The sequence below is a fragment of the Schistocerca cancellata genome, chromosome 5, assembly GCF_023864275.1.
Source record: "Schistocerca cancellata isolate TAMUIC-IGC-003103 chromosome 5, iqSchCanc2.1, whole genome shotgun sequence".
In the NCBI taxonomy this organism is placed as follows: Eukaryota; Metazoa; Arthropoda; class Insecta; order Orthoptera; family Acrididae; genus Schistocerca; species Schistocerca cancellata.
In genome coordinates this window covers 775,036,729-775,058,255 of record NC_064630.1, presented here as the reverse complement: position 1 = coordinate 775,058,255, position 21,527 = coordinate 775,036,729, and positions in this window count along the sequence as shown.

The following is a 21,527-nucleotide window of genomic DNA, read 5'->3' as shown; positions in this document are numbered from 1 at the left end:
GATGAATTTTTCATAGTGCTAAAGATATAACTATTAAACAATTGACATATGCAGAAAACAATTGACACATGCAGGAAATAACTTTAGAACAGATCTTTAAAATTACTGAAATAGGTGTGGCTTGCGAAATCTGTTTGTTCATTTAACATCGATTCTGGTTTTTTGAGTTTATGGAGGTATATCTCCAGTTGTTCTAACAGATTTAAGGGCCTTACCATCGGCTTCATTATGTAATACTACCAAATTGTTTTCTAGATTGTTGATTACGTGTTTCGTTTCCAACATATGTTGTGCAATGAGTCATTTTCCAAAGTGGTTGAGCCTGAAAGCATTTAAATGTTCTTGAAAACGGGTTTTGAAGTTTCTGCCTGTTTTCCCTACATAGTAGGCAGGGCAACTGGGGCATGATACTTTGTACACTCCACTGTTGTCTGTTTGCTTATTTGATTTTATGTTATGGATGAGTAAGTTTCCTAATTTATTATTAGTTGAGAATGTGATAATGAAACTGTTACATTTTTTTTAAAGGTTAGATATTTTTTGTGATATGGGGCCCAGGTATGGATACTGGCGAATATTTTCTCTTCTTTCGTACTGTTGTCATTCTTTGTCTTGCTTTTGTTTATTTGTCTGTCTAAACTGTCAATTGCTTATGGCAATGCTCTTTATTGTGTCTATCTCATTCTTGAGGGTGTTCCCTTCTAGATCAAGAGAGTGTACTCTGTGTAGCATGGACCTAAATGCAGCATTTTTCTGTGTGGTGTTATGTGTGTGTATGTGTGTTTTCTCTGTATGCTGAACTTATGTTTTTGTTGATGCTTGGTTATTTTAAGATCCAGGAATTTATGATTTTGTTGTCCTCATGTTATATTGTGAATTTGATGTTTTTGTGGAAAGAACTGAATACTGCTAGTACTTCTTCGATCTCATCTTTTGTTCCATGAAATAGAAGCAAGGTATCATCAACATATCTCCGGTAATATATTATTTTACTTCTGAATCTATCGTTTTCATTAAAGAAATTACTTTCCAAATGATTGAGAAATATGTCTGCCAGAAAACTTGATATGCTACTGTCCATGGCAAGACCCTCATTCTGTCCGTAAATTTTCCCATTGAATGTAAAGTAATTGTGAGATAATATTAGCTGCAACATGTCCATGACTGGTATTTCTGCAATTGACAATTTTTTATGTTTTATTAAGTTTTCAAAAATTATATCTATTGTTTCTTCAGTTGGTACATTTGTAAATAGATTAGTTATATCAAAAGAGGCAAACCTGACACCTGCAGGAATATTTATGCCTTTAATTTTAGTTGCTAATTCCTTTGCGTTCTTAACTGAGAATGATTTATCAAATGTATACTACTGTTTCAGAATGTAATTCAGTAATTGGGAGATTTTGGAAGTAATGTATTCCTAGAATTAGCAGCAGGCCTCAATGTAACCTAATGTAACTTGGGGTTAATGGGTCTCAGGTTGAGCTCTCAGTCTTGGGGCTGTGGGATTCATTAAAATACATGTTTTTGCTTATTTTCCTGTGAAGAGGAAATTCCATTTATTAACCATTTTTCTGATTTTGTTTTGGAATTTTATAGTTGGATCTTGCTTGAGCTCGGTTATGTTATTTTCAGAAAAGAAAGTTAATGTTCTGGTGATGTATCCATCTTTTGTTCATAATTACTACAGAACTGATTTTGTCAGCTTTGATAATCATGGCATTGCTATAATTAAGTTTCATGTTTATGCTGTTTACTAGCTTTCTCTCTTGATAAACTGCTTTGGGGGTTTCATTATGATTACTTATACTTTTCTGAATTATTTTATTTATCTTGTGTGCTAGGACTGTCTGTTCAGTGTTATTTAGGTCTGCTAAATCAGCTACTTTTTTAGTGTGTATGATGAGGTTTTTTTAGGTTATCGTTACTTAACCTGTGTTTTACATTGTGCTTTAGCCCTTTCCTGAGTAGATCTTATTCTTTTTCACTGAAGATGATATCAGTTTGGCTAATGACTCTTTCATAAAACTGTGTTTTGTTGGATTTTTTGTTGTCCTGCTGCTGATGCAGTTTTAGTTGCATGGCTTCTAATTTCTTTTGGTGGCTGTGTGTGATTTCAGTTTGCATTTTGTTTACAATACTTTCAACATACTCCTCAGCAGTTTTTAGTTCTAATGGGTGCAGTCTTTTAGCTAATTCTAAATATATGTCATAACAGCACTTAAGAATATCTTCTTTCTTCTTATACTGAGATTTTACTTCTCACTTCATCCATATTATCTCACATTTCCTTTTGGCACTCTGGCCTGCAGCAGACTTGTTTCTAATCTTCACTTTGACATAATTAGGACGAAAATCACACGCTAGACATTCTTTGGTGAACTTAACACTAGCACTGGCTTTCATGAGTTTTATTTTGTAATTCCTGTATGAGTATACTGCTTTCAGTGCCTGGCTGGGCAAATTCAATTTAATTTAATCCATATTTTGCAGCTTCAAACGTGACTGTACTCAATACGCTCGAGGTATGAATTTAAAAAAGCCTTCAGTCACAATTTTTCGTGTTTTATTCAGTACACGATGCATTTCGGATCCTGTGGGTCCATCTTCAGGTGTAATTCGTCTTAATACATGTTTTATTTGTTCTCTTGAATGAGATGAAATGCATATTCCTGTCACGAAAAGGTCTGATGTTAGGTTATAAATTTCGTAAGTCAGACGCGGAAAATACGTGCGAAATAGGAAAGGATGAATAGTCTAAACTTACCAAATAATCGACGAAAAGCGTTTTTAACGTATTAGTAATAGCATAAGTTTTTTCCTCCATCGTTTTCAAGCATATCACCTCATTCAAGAGGCACATTCGCAATCACATGTTTGTTAACACTTCACAGATGTTTTTGTACATGGTGTGGTCAAAGATGAATTTTTCATAGTGCTAAAGATATAATCATTAAACAATTGGCATATGCAGAAAACAATTGACACATGCAGGAAATAACTTTAGAACAGATCTTTAAAATTACTGAAATAGGTGTGGCTTGCGAAATTTGTTTGTTCATTTAACATCGATTCTGGTTTTTTGAGTTTATGGAGGTATATCTCCAGTTGTTCTAACAGATTTAAGGGCCTTACCATCGGCTTCATTATGTAATACTACCAAATTGTTTTCTAGATTGTTGATGACATGCAGGCGCGATTCTAGAAGTCGATCGGGGGGGGGGGGGGGCTATTGGGGCGGCGGGGTAATTGGGGGGATGGAATATCACTTAAAAAAAGGAGAGTTGAGGTCCTCCACCGACAAATTGGACATTATTTGGTTTTGCTTAAAGTAGTTTTTGGTAACTGTTTTGGAGTTCAGGGTAAAACATGTGCATTAATAAATAATAAGACGCCCATTTTAAGTTAAATGATATTTATTGCTTTAGTTAGTAAGCTGTTTGTGCTCTTATTCTTTCGTTAAAATGTGTTTGATATACATTGCAACCTGTATTGCTACATAATTATTAAAAAAATGATTGAATCTGTTGGAGTAATACATTCGCTGATTTCTGAAGTCATTTTATCCAGTGTAATATGATACTCCTTGGGGGGGGGGGGGGGATTTATAGCCCCCATAGACCACCCACCACCCCCCCCCATGCCACCGCCCCTGATGACATGTTTCGTTTCCAACATATGTTGTGCAATGACTGATTTTTCAAAGTGGTTGAACCCTGAAAGCATTTACATGTTCTTGAAAACGGGTTTTGAAGTTTCTGCCTGTTTTCCCTAAAAAGTAGGCAGGAGAACTGGGGCTTGATACTTTGTACACTCCACTGTTGTTGTCTGTTTGCTTATTTGATTTTATGTTATGGATGAGTAAGTTTCCTAATTTATTATTAGTTGAGAATGAAGGATTGACTACTTAAAATAACATTAAATATACATATATAACCAAATGCTCCATTTACCACTACCATCTCCTCCCAGATTCTGTCCTACAACCACAGTCCAGGCCTCCCAATGCAATCAACTCCTTCTCCCCTATGCCGCCCCTATCTCCTGTCACATTTCTACCTGAAGTAAAATCTCACTAATTTACACTAACACACACACACACACACACACACATACAAATACACAAACACACACGCACGCGCGCACCCGCACACACACACACACGAGGTAGTTTCACAGGGTGGCGACACTGACAACGTGAACGAAAACAAACCAACAGTTACACTGAAGCGCCAATAAAACTGGTATAGGCATGCGTATTCAAATAAAGTGATAGGTAAACACTCAGAATACGGCGTTGCGGTCGGCAACGCCTAGATGGACAAGTCTCTGGCGCAGTTGTTGGATGGTAATTGCAGCAACAATGGCAGGTTATCAAGATTTAAGTGCGTTTGAACGTGGTGTTACAGTCGGGTCACGAGCGATGGTACACAACATCTTCGATGCAGCGATGAAATGGGGATTTTCCTGTGCGACCATTTCACGAGTGTACCGTGAATATCAGGAGTCCGGTAAAGCATCAAATCTCTGACAGTGCTGCGACCGGAAAAAGATCCTGCAAGAACGGGACCAACGACGACTGAAGAGAACCGTTCAACGTGACAGAAGTGCAACGCTTCCGGAAATTGCTGCAGATTTCAATGCTGGGCCATCAACACGTTTGAGCATACAAACCATTCAACGAAACATAATCGATATGGGCTTTCGGAGCCGAAGGCCGACTCGTGTACCCTTGATGACTGCACGTCACAAAGCTTTACGCCTCGCCTGGGCCCGTCAAAACCGACGTTGGACTGTTGATGACTTGAATCATGTTGCCTGGTCGGACGAGTCTCGTTTCAAATTGCATCGAGCAGGTGGACGTGCACGGGTATGGAGACAACCTCATGAATCCATGGACCCTGCATGTCAGCAGGGGAATGTTCAAGCTGATGGAGGCTCTGTAATGGCGTGGGGCGTGCGCAGGTGGAGTGATATGGGACTAGTGATACGTATTCTAGAGGAGGGGTGTGAGAGGTGACACGTAGGTAAGTATCCTGTCTGATCACCTGCATCCACTCTTGTCCATTTTGCATTTCGACGGACTTGGGCGATTGCATCAGGACAATGCGAGACCTCGTACGTCTAGAATTACTACAGAGTGGCTCCAGGAACACTCTTGTGAGTTACTTCCGCTGACCACCAAACTCCCCAGACTTGAGTATTATTGAGCATATCTGTTATGCATTGCAACTTGCTATTCAGAAGAGAGCTCCGCCGCCTCGTACTCTTACGGATTTAGTGACAGCCCTGCACGATTCATGGTGTCAAATCTGTCCAGCACTACTTCAGACATTAGTCGAGTCCATGCTACGTCGTGTTGCGGTCTTGTGTGTGCACGCAGGGGACCTACGCTGTATTAGGCAGGTGTACCAGTTTCTTTTGCTGTTCAGTGTACAAACACTGTTCCTATGCAGAGCGAAAAACACACATATCTTCAGTTCAGCTTACAGAAGCGGAGTGTAAATAATGCAGTGCAAGAAATACTGTAGAATGGTAAAAACTGAAGTGCATATGTGAATCGAAGCCTTTCGACGTCAAGCGCTGCTAGCAAGGAGGGAAGAAGCAGAATATGTAAAGAAACACCGTAAGTAACACGCTGTAAGTACCTTGCACACCAGCTTCATAAGCAGATCGCTGTTTTCCACCTAAAACATCCAAAAATGTACAAATGTGTGTATCCTTTTCAGAATAACCACGGATAGCGAAAGGCGTCTGTCGTAAATCTCTTTAATTAAAGTGCAGTAAGCTCGAGACGGATAGCCAATAGTAACTGAAATACGTAGAACGTCTAAATGACCCCGTCCTAGCCCTAACTTATCTTGTTTAAATTCATGGTCCTTCCGCGGAACACGGCTTCAACGGCTAGTTCTCTAAATTTTCACAGTCGTTTTCCTTCGGTGAAATTAAAAGCAGAGGTTGTAACATTAAGAGTCCAATGGGAGTTCCACTGCTAAATACAGAGGAGAGAGCCGATGTGTAGAAAGAGTACATTGAAGACCTCTATGAGGGGCAAGGCTTGACTGATGATGCGATAGACGAAGAAACAAGAGTCTATACAGAAGAAATGGAGGATAGAGTGTTAGAATCAGAATTTAAAAGAGTATTGGAAGACTTAAGAGCGAATAAGACACAAGGAACAGATAACATTCCATCAGAATTTGTAAAATCATTGGGGGAAGTGGCAACAAAACGACAATTGACGTTGGTGTGTAGGATGTGAGAGTCTGGCGACATACCATCGGACTTTCGGGAAAACATCATCCACACAAATCCGAAGGTTGCAGAGCCGACAAGTGCGAGAAATATCGCACAATCAGCATAACAGCTGATGTTTCCAAGTTTCTGACAAGAATAATACACAGAAGAATGGAAAAGTGAATTGAAGATGTGTTCCATGACGAACAGTTTGTCTTTTGAAAAGGCAAAGGCACCAGAGAGCGAGCTGTCACGTTGTGGTTGATAATGGAAGCAAGACTAAAGAAAAATTATGACATGCTCATATGATTTGTCGACCGGGAAAAAGTGTTCGATAATGTAAAATAGTGCAACATGACAGAAATTCTGACAAAATTGGGGTAAGGTATAGGGGAAGACGGGTAATATATAACATGTGCAAAAGCCAACAGTAAGATTGGAAGACTAAGAGCGAAGTGCTCGGATTCGAAAGTTTTGTAAGACAGGGTCGTAGTCTTTCGCCATTACTGTTCAATCTATACATTGAAGAAGCAATGACGAAAATTAAAGAAACGTTCATGAGTGAAATGAAAATTCATGGTAAAAAGATATCAATGATATTATTCTCTCATGATATCGCTGTCCTCAGTGAAAGTGAAGGAGAATTACAAGATCTGATGCGTGAAATGAGCAGTCTAATAAGAACAGGATATGGATTAATGGTAAATGCAACAAAGACAGAAGTAATGAGAAGCAGGAGATATGAGACTAGCGAGAAACTTAACATCAGGACTGGTGATCACGAAGTACGTGAAGTTAAGGAATTCTGGTATCTAGGCAGCAAAATAACCCATGACGAACGGAGCAGGGAGGACATAAAAAGCAGACCCACTGGTAATAAGGGCATTCCTGGCCAGAAGAAGTCTACTAGTTGTAACACCCCACCCATCACTTAGCTGGTTTTGGCGTGTGTTCACCCCAGCTAATTGACTAACAGATCAACAGAGAGTGCAGAACTGCCGCAATATCGGATAACGCCAAAAAAAGTAATAAGGCCCTGTGACTCCTGATTGAACTGCAGTGGCAGTGTTGACATTAATTTAATCAGAATTGATCACTTTTAATTAAAAAGGGGTGCACATTGATGTTATATTCAGCTATTGAACACCAGATGCAAATGTTGAACATAAAATTAATTAAGAAAGTGACTTGGGATTTCAACTACTTGATTGAAAACAGATGCAGTCGATTAGCACAAATTTATTTTAACTCCCGACCTTCAGTCATCACATTACAAGACTCTCCTATCAGGCAGTGGTAATAAATAGCGTTTGCGTGGAGTAAAGCGCAATAACTCAAAAGTAATTCCTATCGACTGGCCCAGGCGTAATGCGAAGTGCGAGAAGAATTCTACAATACATGGCCCATGAAACCCTCGTGGAAACTTTGCCGACGTGATCCAACAAATTAATCAGTGGCCGGAGAGGGCGCAATATCACCGAATACAGCGTGGTGGGGCGTCGTCGTTGTGCAGACGTCGGCCGACCTCGTGGTGCTGCAAGGCTGCGCTCGTCTATTCACTCCTAGCTATCTTGCTCAGTATATAGCTGAACCAAAACTTCCTATCTCCAAGCTCAATCGTTCCATTTGCTAGGTCCTAAACTGCAGAGATGCTCACTCTTTCCCAGCAAAGCTGAGTAAAGAATGCCACGTCCGCACTCTAGGCAAGCTGGGAACGGAAGACCTCTACGAGGACTTCTCCCAATCCGCTCTTCGCCTCGGTTTCCCCTCCAGTAAAATCACTTAGGCCAGTTGCATCGCTTCCCTGCGCCGACAAATGCCTGCTCTGGGAAGTGAACAAATTCCACAAAATTTCCCTTCCTCTCAACTTCTGCTATTTAGCTCCTCCCAGGCCACCCATCAAGGTTAGCGTCTGCACAAACACCAAATTTTCCGGAATTCTGACTCCCAGGAGAGTACTTCAAATTCCTCGGTCATACGTTCCCATCGGAGGCCGGCATATTTCATTCTGTCGCTCTTCACCTGATTTACTTCAGACTCTGCGGACTGTGAATTCAGAGTGAAGTTGCTATAGTCACGAACATGCATATTTTGACCTCTGTTGACCGCTCCACCATAGCTTTGCGCGGCTTTCTCCCATGTCTCCCTGAAAGCGGGACGACGGAGATTTATCAACAGGCGTACAAGTTCTCCGTCTGCTTCCCGGTACACCAGCATGGGGTCGGGGTCAACCACCTATGTTATCACTCATCTTAGGCGGCTGGGGGCCGTGCCGCGTTACCGCTTTCTCAGAGCTTGAGCCGCCCTAAGCTGCCTATTGTCACTTCCCTTCGCCGTTCCCCAGCCGGCCACGGTCAACTCTAAATACTTCCCTGGGGAAAACTAGTGTCCAGTAAATCGACTCGTTTCCATAAAGTTTTTATGTCGTGTGAATTACTTTAAAACCATCACCCGATATTAATTATTCCAATACGTCCATACTATACCCTCTACAAGATGCATTTGTGCCTTGCAGTCATTTTGTTCAGCCCTACTGTTCACTCAACGTGAGTTAGGTGATCTTTAATGACTTCATGTAAGGGGCATAGTTCTTGCCATCTTACATAGTATCAAGCATAACCCTTAATTTGAGGAACAAATTTCTGAGAATGTACGTTTGGTACACAGCATTGTATGGTAGTGAAACATGGACTGTGGGATAACCGGAAAACAAGAGAATCGAAGCATTTGAGATATGGAGCTACACAAGATGGTTGAAAATTAGGTGGACTGATAAGGTAAGGATAGAGGAGGTTCTCTGGCGAATCGGGGAGGGAAGGAATATCATATGTGGAAAACACTGACAAGAAGAAGGGACAGGATGGTAGGACGTCAGTTAAGACATCAGCGAAAAACATCCATGGAGCTAGATGGAGCCGTGGAGGGTAAAACTGTATAGGAAGACGGCGATTGGAAAATGTCCAGCAAATAACTGAGGGCATAGGTTGCAAGTATTGCTCTGACACGAAGAGGAATTCGTGAAGGGCCGCATAAAACCCATCAGCAGAAGAGTGAAGACTGGAAAAAAAAGTACCTCATAAAGAACTCCGCCTGTCCTCCATGGATTGCCGTCTGTTCCCGAAGCGTCTCCACAATACTGGCGTGTTGTTCGAACCTACCGGTAACAAACTTAGCTGGCCGCCTCTGAATTGCTTCGATTTCTTCCTGTAATTCGACCTCGAACAGTACTCAAGTAGAGGTCGCACTAGTGTCCTGTATGCGGTATCGTTTACAGATGAACCACGTTTCCCTAAAATTCTCCAAATAAACCAAAGTCGATTATTCGCCTTTCCTACTACAATCCTTCCAGGCCCGTTCCATTTCATATCGCTTTGCAACTTACGCCCAGATATTTAAACGACGTGACCATGTGGAGCAGTACACTACCAACACTGTATTCGAACATTAGGGGTTCGTTTTCCTACTCGTCTGCGTTAACTTGCATTTTCTACATTTAGAGCTTGCTACCATTCATCACACCAACTAAAAATTCTGTCTAAGTGATCTTGTATCCTTCTACAGTCACTTAACGTCAACACCTTACCGTACTTTATTTTACAGGTCCGCCTTGATCACATAAATTTTTACATTTCACTATGACCGCTTTCGGCTACTGCCATCTTCAGATCTGTAACAAAAACAAAAAGTGTGTAACCAACTAACCTAGTTTCCTGACACTAAATCTATAAAAGTCCTGGTGCTACATTACAAGATGAAAATGTTTACATGTATACCAGCTATACATGCCATAGAATATTGTGATGTAGTATCAACGCAAACTAAACATGTGCTGGTGATGATCAGATGCGTCTGGTATTTATGCAAGAAAACTGAGGCCAGCAGAGGCCACTATAGCTGGTTAATCACGTAGCCTAGCTACATGACATGGACATTATGACGTACCCCCCCTCCCCCCCCCCCCCGCAATGAACCATGGACCTTGCCGTTGGTGGGGAGGCTTGCGTGCCTCAGCGATACAGATAGCCGTACCGTAGCTGCAACCACAACGGAGGGGTGTCTGTTGAGAGGCCAGACAAACTTGTGGTTCCTGAAGAGGGGCAGCAGCCTTTTCAGTAATTGCAGGGGGAAAACTCTGGATGATTGACTGATCTGGAATTGTAACACTAACCAAAACGGCCTTGCTGTGCTGGTACTGCGAACGGCTGAAAGCAAGGGGAAGCTACAGCCGTCATTTTTCCCGAGGGCATGCAGCTTTACTCTACCGTTAAATGATGATGGCGTCCTCTTGGGTAAAATATTCCGGAGGTAAAATAGTCCCCCATTCGGATCTCCGGGCGGGGACTACTCAAGAGGACGTCGTTATCAGGAGAAAGAAAACTGACGTTCTACGAATCGGAGCGTGGAATGTCACATCCCTTAATCGGGCAGGTAGGTTAGTAAATTTAAAAAGAGAAATGGATATGTTGAAGTTAGATATAGTGGGAAATAGTGAAGTTCAGTGGCAGGAAGCACAAGACTTCTGGTCGAGTGAATACAGGGTTATAAATACAAAATCAAATAGGGGTAATGCAGGAGTAGGTTTAATAATGAATAAAAAAAAAAATAGGGCCGCGTGGGATTAGCCGAGCGGTCAGAGGCGCTGCAGCTTACCTGCAGTCCCTTTTCTTTTTTTTAAAAAAAAAGATGTTCAAATGTTTGTTAAATCTTATGGGTCTTAACTGCTAAGGTCATCAGTCCCTAAGCTTACACACTACTTAACCTAAATTATCCTAACGACAAACACACACACCCAAGGGAGGACTGGAACCTCTGCCGGGACCAGCCGCACAGCCCATGGCTGCAGAGCTGCACCAAACCAGTCTCAGGACTGAAGACCACAACAACAACAACATTATGACGTAAATAGTAGTTATAAGAAGTACTGCTAATGGGCAGCATAAAATGGAGCACTGTAATTGGTGGACGGGAAAGCACTGTTTATGAGAACATTCGTTTCTAGTGAGGCGTAAGTCAAACTGCGGACGTAGTAAAGCTCGATTACTGAACAGTTTTGGTGAGCAGCTCTGGAAAGGAGATATATAGGAGTCTCACTGGCTTGTGAACGACGTGGTTATCTTGCGGGGCGTTGGTTTAACGCGAAGGTTTCTCGAATTTTGTTTCAGCTTCATGTGAAGACTTTCTCGGTCTCTAATAAAGGGAATGACAAATAGGTAGCTTATAAACCCGTGTTTGAAGACTGAATTTCATCAACGCTTACACTCCCTGTTTAGACTGAACCTAGTAACTTCGGTGGGTAGTTTTCCTGTGGGTTCGATTCCCGGTGGGATCAGAGATTTTCACCTGCTTCGAGATGACTGGGTGTTTGTGCTGTCCTCACATTTCATAATCATTCATGAAAGTGGCGAGACGGCAAACGATGTGGGACTATGGGTTTCTGCAGGCGTTGGCCGAGTGCTATGAGGTAGCATAAAGCTGAAATACAGCAGGGCAAAGGCTAATCAGCGCTGTCTCACGGATTGAAGCCAGTTTGCTGATCCATATTAAATCAACTTACTGAACATTGTTTGAACAATATAGGTCAAGGCCAGGCGATAAAATAATTTCTCTGTCTACCCGGGGGTAGATTAATATTAAGGAAAGGCAAACGTACGTTTGTAGCATTTGTAGACTTAGACAAAGCTTTTGACAATGTTGACTGGAATACTCTTTTTCAAATTCTAAAGGTGGCAGGGGTGAAATACAGGGAGCGAAAGGCTATTTACAATTTGTACAGAAACCAGATAGCAGTTATAAGAGTCGAGGGACATGAAAGGGAAGCAGTGGTTGGGAAAGGAGTAAGACAGGGTTGTAGCCTCTCCCCGATGTTATTCAATCTGTATATTGAGCAAGCAGTAAAGGAAACAAAAGAAAAATTCGGAGTAGGTATTAAAATCCATGGAGAAGAAATAAAAACTTTGAGGTTCGCCGATGACATTGTAATTCTGTCAGAGACAGCAAAGGACTTGGAAGAGCAGTTCAATGGAATGGACAGTGTCTTGAAAGGAGGATATAAGATGAACATCAACAAAAGCAAAACGAGGATAATGGAATGTAGCTGAATTAAGTCGGGTGATGCTGAGGGAATTAGATTAGGAAATGAAACACTTAAAGTAGTAAAGGAGTTTTGCTATTTGGGGAGCAAAATAACTGATGATGGTCGAAGTAGAGAGGATATAAAATGTAGACTGGCAATGACAATGAAAGCGTTTCTGAAGAAGAGAAATTTGTTAACATCGAGTATAGATTTAAATGTCAGGAAGTCGTTTCTGAAAGTATTTGTATTGAGTGTAGCCATGTATGGAAGTGAAACATGGACGATAAATAGTTCGGACAAGAAGAGAATAGAAGCCTTTGAAATGTGGTGCTACAGAAGAATGCTGAAGATTAGATGGGTAGATCACATAACTAATGAGGAAGTATTGAATAGGATTGGGGAGAAGAGAAGTTTGTGGCACAACTTGACCAGAAGAAGGGATCGGTTGGTAGGACATGTTCTGAGGCATCAAGGGATCACCAATTTAGTATTGGAGGGCAGCGTGGAGGGTAAAAATCGTAGAGGGAGACCAAGAGATGAATACACTAAGCAGATTCAGAAGTATGTAGGTTGCAGTAGGTACTGGGAGATGAAGCAGCTTGCACAGGATAGAGTAGCATGGAGAGCTGCGTCAAACCAGTCTCAGGACTGAAGACCACAACAACAACAACAACCGGGGGTACAATTAATTCTCGTACCGTAACTGCACGTCTTCAAAACCCCGAGGACGGTAGCCAGATTGGCTTCTTCTTCGACCACGTAGAATAAAGTAACACTTCGTAGCGTCGGATAGAGACAGCTACTTAATACAGCAAAACAATCAGCAGCTTTTTCGAAATATCAGTTTTCCTGCTTATTTCACTGAATTAGTGTTACCTGTCTAAAGATCAATAAGTTAGCGCAAATTGGCGACAGTTAATAATTGATGCAATTTTTAACATCTGCTCCACTTTTTTAATGTATGTCTCGACTCGCTGTACATCTCTGAAGTTTATCCTTCGTGATGGGATCTCAGAATACGGTGAGCGAATTAATGAACGAGGTAATTAATCTTGACTGGTGCGTACCGAGGACGGTGAGATGAATTAATTATTTAATTTACGAACGAATGACGAATTGATTTGTTAAAGAAGATGTAAATCTGCCTAGTCATACGTACAAGAAGAACTACATACCCAGATAGTGGCGGCGGAAATAAACAGCCAAACTAACTATCTGTGTCGAGATGCGGCTCTAGTTCTGTAGCAGTCTTGACGAGTAGATTACCAAAGAGCAGACGCTGTTTGCTTGTTTTCGAGAAACGTAGTAAACAGCGGAGGTGGACTGACAGACAATTGCAGACGCAAGTAGCGAGATAGGGGTCGGTGTGTACGCGCAGCGGCTGATTAACCAACAACAGAGCCGAGTGTATGTGGCGTGTCGCCACGCACTCAGCACTAAACACTCAACGTTGCCTGCTTCTCTGAAGTTGTGAGAAACTCGTTACTGCAGCAACTCGGAATTGGAAAGCAGTCAGACTCGGAAGCATCAAGCGAGAGACTAGATCAAACACGTCTCTTCAAACACTCTTGAAACGTGCTCTGGTGAATCTAAAGCAAACATCCCAAGAATTGTTATGCGTTTCTTTATTCCAAATTAAACCAAAGTCGCCAGTTCCTGCCTCTCAATAGCAGAGATCATTGCTACAAAAGAAGCGCAGAATCTCGGAGACGCTGAAAAGCACTACTATTGCGCTTTCTGCGGTGTATTTATAATTGTTTTTTCTTCATTTTATTAACTATTCAGCAAGAACAGGAATTTATTATAGTCTGCGTGAAATAAAATTCAAACTCGAATAAAACTACCTTCCCCTCCATAGATACAGGGTGTTTCAAAAATGACCGGTATATTTGAAACGGCAATAAAAAATAAACGAGCAGCGATAGAAATACACCGTTTGTTGCAATATGCTTGGGACAAGAGTACATTGTCAGGCAGACAAACTTTCGGAATTACAGTAGTTACAATTTTCAACAACAGATGGCGCTGCGGTCTGGGAAACTCTATAGTACGATATTTTCCACATATCCACCATGCGTAGCAATAATATGGCGTAGTCTCTGAATGAAATTACCCGAAACCTTTGACAACGTGTCTGGCGGAATGGCTTCACATGCAGATGAGATGTACTGCTTCAGCTGGCGGTACACCTGGTCTTTCAAGTGTCCCCACAGAAAGAAGTCACAGGGGTTCATGTCTGGCGAATAGGGAGGCCAATCCACGCCGCCTCCTGTATGTTTCGGATAGCCCAAAGCAATCACACGATCATCGAAATATTCATTCAGGAAATTAAAGACGTCGGCCGTGCGATGCGGCCGGGCACCATCTTGCATAAACCACGAGGTGTTCGCAGGGTCGTCTAAGGCAGTTTGTACCGCCACAAATTCACGAAGAATGTCCAGATAGCGTGATGCAGTAATCGTTTCGGATCTGAAAAATGGGCCAATGATTCCTTTGGAAGAAATGGCGGCCCAGACCAGTACTTTTTGAGGATGCAGGGACGATGGGACTGCAACATGGGGCTTTTCGGTTCCCCATATGCGCCAGTTCTGTTTATTGACGAAGCCGTCCAGGTAAAAATAAGCTTCGTCAGTAAACCAAATGCTGCCCACATGCATATCGCCGTCATCAATCCTGTGCACTATATCGTTAGCGAATGTCTCTCGTGCAGCAATGGTAGCGGCGCTGAGGGGTTGCCGCGTTTGAATTTTGTACGGATAGAGGTGTAAACTCTGGCGCATGAGACGATACGTGGACGTTGGCGTCATTTGGACCGCTGCTGCAACACGGCGAACGGAAACCCGAGGCCGCTGTCGGATCACCTGCTGCACTAGCTGCGCATTGCCCTCTGTGGTTGCCGTACGCGGTCGCCCTACCTTTCCAGCACGTTCATCCGTCACGTTCCCAGTCCGTTGAAATTTTTCAAACAGATCCTTTATTGTATCGCTTTTCGGTCCTTTGGTTACATTAAACCTCCGTTGAAAACTTCGTCTTGTTGCAACAACACTGTGTTCTAGGTGGTGGAATTCCAACACCAGAAAAATCCTCTGTTCTAAGGAATAAACCATGTTGTCTACAGCACACTTGCACGTTGTGAACAGCACACGCTTACAGCAGAAAGACGACGTACAGAATGGCGCACCCACAGACTGCGTTGTCTTCTATATCTTTCACATCACTTGCCGCGCCATCTGTTGTTGACAATTGTAACTACTGTAATTTCGAAAGTTTGTCCGGCTGAAAATGTACTGTTGTCCCAAGCATATTGCAACAAACGGTGTATTTCTATCACTGCTCGTTTAGTTTTTATTGCCGTTTCAAATATACCGGTCATTTTTGAAACACCCTGTATTAGCAGTTTTGCTCCGTGTATGGAGTATCTGTGATTTCGTCATGATATTAATAACGCTAGTGGAAACTAAACTGAAACTCATGTACTTTCATTGAATATATATGTGCAAAACTGGTTTCATTTAATTACATAACGTATTCAGAGTCTGACATTGTTTTCTTCCTTAGGTGCAGTCATATCAAAGACAGTAGTTGGTATTCATAAAAATAAAGAACAGCGTTTGGCAACATATGTCATATTCATTTTTATGTCCAAGTGACAATGAATTAAAAATACAATGAGGTGACAAAAGTCATGCGATACCTCCTAATATCGTGCCGGACCTAGTTTTCTCCGACGTACTGCAGCAACTCGACGTCGCATGGACTCAACAAGTAGCTGTAAATCCCCTGCCGAAATATTGAGCCATGCTGCTTCTATAGCTGTTCATAGCTGCGTAACTGTCGCAGGTGGAGGATGTTATGCACGAACTCACGTCCCAGCGGGATTAATTTCCGGCGATCTGTATGGCCAGACTATTCGCTCGAATTGTCCAGAATGTCCTTCAAAACACTGACCAACAATTGGGGCCCGGTGACACGGCGCATTATCATCCATAAAAATTCCATTGTTGTTTGGGAACATGAAGTCATGAATGGCTGGCAATGGTCTCTCAAGTTGCCAAACGTAATCATTTCCAGTAAATAATCGGTTTAGTTGGACCAGAGGACTCAGTTGATTCCATGTAAACACAGACCACACCATCATGGAGTAGAGTTGGGCAACGCGATTCTTTTTCCCGATTCGATTCCTGCGATTCGATCTCACATTGCGAATCGATTCCTACGATTCGTTCACGATTCATTCTGCGATGGCACGATTCTTACGGAATGCAAAAAGTTCTACATCTTACTCACAGATGGCAGGACATGTTTGAAATTGTCAATGGGGCTGGAATCGAACTGTGTCGTGGTAAGATATGCCAGAAATAGTTTATTTATGAGTAAACATGCATTTGACGCTACAAGTGTGATTCTCGATTTATAATTGATGAAAGCTGACGTCGGCGCGGTGGCTGATGCTAGCGATAGTAAATGGGAAATGCCTTCACGCTCGTTCCCGTCAGCCACCGCCAAGTGTTAGCTTGGTTTTCACGAGTAATATTACGGCCCACGAACTTCGTTTGCTCGTTCCGAGCTTCCTTTGTTCACACACATCCTCCACTTGGTTGCCATCTGGCGGTCGTAATCATTCGGCACGACTCGGCATGATTCGGAAGTTGCCTTCGAAGCATAGTGAACTAAGAATCGATGAATCGTTGGAACTTGGAATCGTCACGACTCAGAAACATGCAATCGTTCTTACGATTCTTTTGAACGACGATTCGTCCGTATCACGATTCGATTCTTACGATTCTTTATTTAGAGTCGTTCAAGTGAACGACTCATTCACGAATCGCCACAACTCTATCATGGAGTCACCACCAGCATGGACGTGGATTTGTTGACAAGGTGGGTCCATTCTTCGTAGGGTCTGCACCACAATCGAACACTATCATCAGTTCCTACTAACTGATATTGGGACTTACCTGATAAGGCACGGTTATCCGGTCCTCTGGGGTCCAACCGATATGATCACTAGGCCAGGAAAAGCGCTGCAGGCGATGTCGTGTTAAACGTTATGTAAGTAGGCTGTTTATGTTTTCTTATTGGCAACGTTACATAGCGCTCTGTATGAGAATCACTGGCTGTGCTGTGTGCAGTCTGTGGCTAGTTTGCATTGTTGTCTGCCATTGTAGTGTTGGGCAGTGGCAACTGGATGTGAACAGCGCGTAGCGTTGCGCAGTTGGAGGTGAGCCTAGTATTACGCTTTTCACACGCCATTATTGTCACAATATTTCACACAACAACACAGAAAAGCACAATTTGAAGAGCAAAAATAAGAGAACACGTTAACATAGAACTGAAAATAATATCTAGTTAATTGCAAGCGCAGCTGCGAAATACTTGGTGCAAATCTACATGCATGCCACAACTGTTTTACTGTGCAACAATGAAAAACCACAACTACCAAGGAAATTCTCTCTATAATTAAGCGCTAGCAATAAACAAAAGCTACACTAAATACACAAACTACAAGAAAAAATCAGAAGATTCCAGTGATGTATCCTAGGCTAAGGGTCGACATATGAAACGTCCCCTTTGAAGAATTTCTACACGACTGTGCTTAACCTGACACACAATATTATTTAGCGCAACGCAATCTGACTTTCAAAAATCCCTGCAAAAGAATGGCCCTGACTAACATTAACCTATACCTTTCACAAATCACTTACCTCACAAAAATCTTCGTTACTGGAACTACTGCAATACAGCGAGCGCCACTACTGCCAGCTAAATAAAAGATTCAAACTACTGAAGGCACTAACTACTGATAGGGATAGTTAGCAAATGAAAGATTTTAATAGAGAACAAACACTGTATTTACCTTAATATCATCATATATATAGCAGTTCATGACAAATTACAAAACTCCGCCATCTCTCTCCCCACATCCACCACTGCTGGCGGCTCACCTCCAACTGCGCAACGCTACGCGCTGTTCACATCCAGCTGCCGCTGCCCAACACTACAATGGCAGACAACAATGCAAACTAGCCACAGACTGCACACAGCACAGCCAGTGATTTTCATACAGAGCGCTACGTAACATTGCCAATAAGAAAACATAAACAGCCTACTTACATAAAGAAAACATAAACAGCCTACTTACACTTGCTGTTAGCAAAGGCACTCGAGTTGGTCGTCTGCTGACATAGTTCATTAACGCCATATTTCGCCTCACTGTCCTAACGGGCACGTTCGTCGCACGTCTCACATTGATTTCTGCGGTGTTGCTTGTCTCTTAGCACTGACAATTCTACGCAAATGCAGCTGTTCTCGGTCGTTAAGTAAAGGCTATCGGCCACTGCGTTGTCTGCGGTGAGAGGTAGTGTCTGAAATTGTGTGTTGTCAGGACACTCTTGACACTGTGAACCAAGAAATATTGAATTCCCTAAAAATGTCTGAAACGAAATGTCCCACGTGTCTAGTTCCAACTGCCATTCCACGTTCAAAGTCTGCTACTTCCCGTCGAGCGGACATAATTACATCGGAAACTTTTTCACAAATGACAGCTCCACCAATGCACTGTCTTGTGTACGCGATACTACCACCATTTCTTTATGTGCGTGTCGCTATCCCATGATGTTTGTCACCTCATTGTATGCCAATGTGAATAAACGAACACAACCATGTCTGTACATGGCATGTAGCTGAATCCGTTACGCGTTATCTGCTCACTGTAAAAGTGTCATTGTGGTGTGCGTAGTGTAAGACCTTCAGTACACACACCATCAGATTATTTGACTTGTCGCTCTAATGAAGTAGACGAGTGTCAGCAATATGTCTCGTGGTCTTATAGTGGCGTGTTTATCTTCTGCCGTTAGGTCAGACGATAGAAATGCCACTTGCACGCTTAGAGTAGCAGATTGATGGCAACCAACTTTAAACAGAACTTGATTAATTTTCACACACATTTATTAAAATAATAACAAGCATAAAAGTTACTTAACTTTGTTCTGGATGCTATTTACAATTGACAATCTGAAGTTCCTTTGGTATTGGTACGTTTATCTTATCCTCACATATATCTCTGATACTTGACAAAAGTGTCTATACGTTTATCTTCATGGCTATGTACAGGAATATGGTAATCTTCTTAGGCGCAGACTGAAACTTGACTATAGACTGGTACAGACAAATGTAGACTGGTACAGACCGATGCACACTGGTACAGACTGGTGCAGAGAAATGCACACTGACTAATCGGAGGTCTGTACACTCGTTATAATACCTCGCGCGTTCATGTATCACTGCGCAAGTGTGATCCGCGAGGAGAAAAGGTTCTACGTTAGCAGCAATCTCATTGGCTGCATTACATATTAATACGCGGATCGGCGGAAGCAGAATTTGGTCCGTCTCTATGGCAGCGCCATCTCGTAGTGTGGAGACGGACGAGCGCTGCGCCTGTGCTGTTGTGCTTAGCGGGGCGCGCTCTAGTGGGAAAGTTGTGCACAGGCTGGCTATGCGGAACTATGTACACAACAGTCGTACAGTTAGAAGGAAGCCCAAAGTGGAGTAATGAACGTATAAGTGTTTTTTCTCTAAGAATTTCTGTTGGTTCGCGTTAGCTTTGATTATCTTAACCATGTGGATAAGCATTATTAGTCATTTAAAATTTTGCAGATGCTTCTGAAAACGGGACATATGTCCTGAAACCTGATGGTTTTTCCTTTTTAGTAATAAACAATTTTTCCAACTGTAGCAGATTTTATCACTGACGATTTTCTTGACCGTTTCACAAACAGAAATACTCATACATGTAAATTTTTAAGAGAAAAATTATGAGTGTGACAAAGGGACGGCTTTCAACTTTTTGTCGTGGTTTAATGCAACAAGGTACTGAACTGTGCTTAAAGTTCATTGCTGATTTTTCCAGCGAGAACTGAAAATGAGTTTGTGGATGTTTTGTGGATTCCACCTAGGGTACTATAAAAGTAAGGCCAGGTTCTGCGATTACAATGAGACGACGGATATTTTACCTGTGATGAGAGGCACTGAGGGGTGTGCACACTAAGAAGCCGACGAAACAGACGTAGCAGTCGCCTGAAACAATCCTACGTGAGTGTGTCAAGCGCTGATAATGGCCAAACAGGTGGATGTTCCAGACGCAACGCACTGTTTGAGCCAATGATAATTCTGTTGCAGACGTAACCCAGTTCTCGAGGTGACAAATCCAGTGATCCAACTACTTCTCTGGTCTAATGAGAAATTACGAAGGTAAATACAGTTCAAATAGTGATTTTTCTGTTGTTCTTACGCCACATTGGATAACGCACCCCAAGAAACTTTATGCCACTCCCAATGCAAATATGCGTCGATGAGATTCAGCGATTTTACGGTATATCACCAGCGTCCATTATATCTGGACATACTGGCAATAGAACGGTTGAAACAGTGTACTGTGACATTCTTCCCATTGTTAAGAGATTATCTAACTGGATTTGTCAGATATCTTCACTGCTGCACGATTTGACCCTCTGTAGACGTCTCAGACCACCTGCTATCAACATGCGTTTCTTCTTGATTACCTGAGTAAGCGCGCTTATTTTATATATACACTCCTGGAAATTGAAATAAGAACACCATGAATTCATTGCCCCAGGAAGGGGAAACTTTATTGACACATTCCTGGGGTCAGATACATCACATGATCACACTGACAGAACCACAGGCACATAGACACAGGCAACAGAGCATGCACAATGTCGGCACTAGTACAGTGTATATCCACCTTTCGCAGCAATGCAGGCTGCTATTCTCCCATGGAGACGATCGTAGAGATGCTGGATGTAGTCCTGTGGAACGGCTTGCCATGCCATTTCCACCTGGCGCCTCAGTTGGACCAGCGTTCGTGCTGGACGTGCAGACCGCGTGAGACGACGCTTCATCCAGTCCCAAACATGCTCAATGGGGGACAGATCCGGAGATCTTGCTGGCCAGGGTAGTTGACTTACACCTTCTAGAGCACGTTGGGTGGCACGGGATACATGCGGACGTGCATTGTCCTGTTGGAACAGCAAGTTCCCTTGCCGGTCTAGGAATGGTAGAACGATGGGTTCGATGACGGTTTGGATCTACCGTGCACTATTCAGTGTCCCCTCGACGATCACCAGTGGTGTACGGCCAGTGTAGGAGATCGCTCCCCACACCATGATGCCGGGTGTTGGCCCTGTGTGCCTCGGTC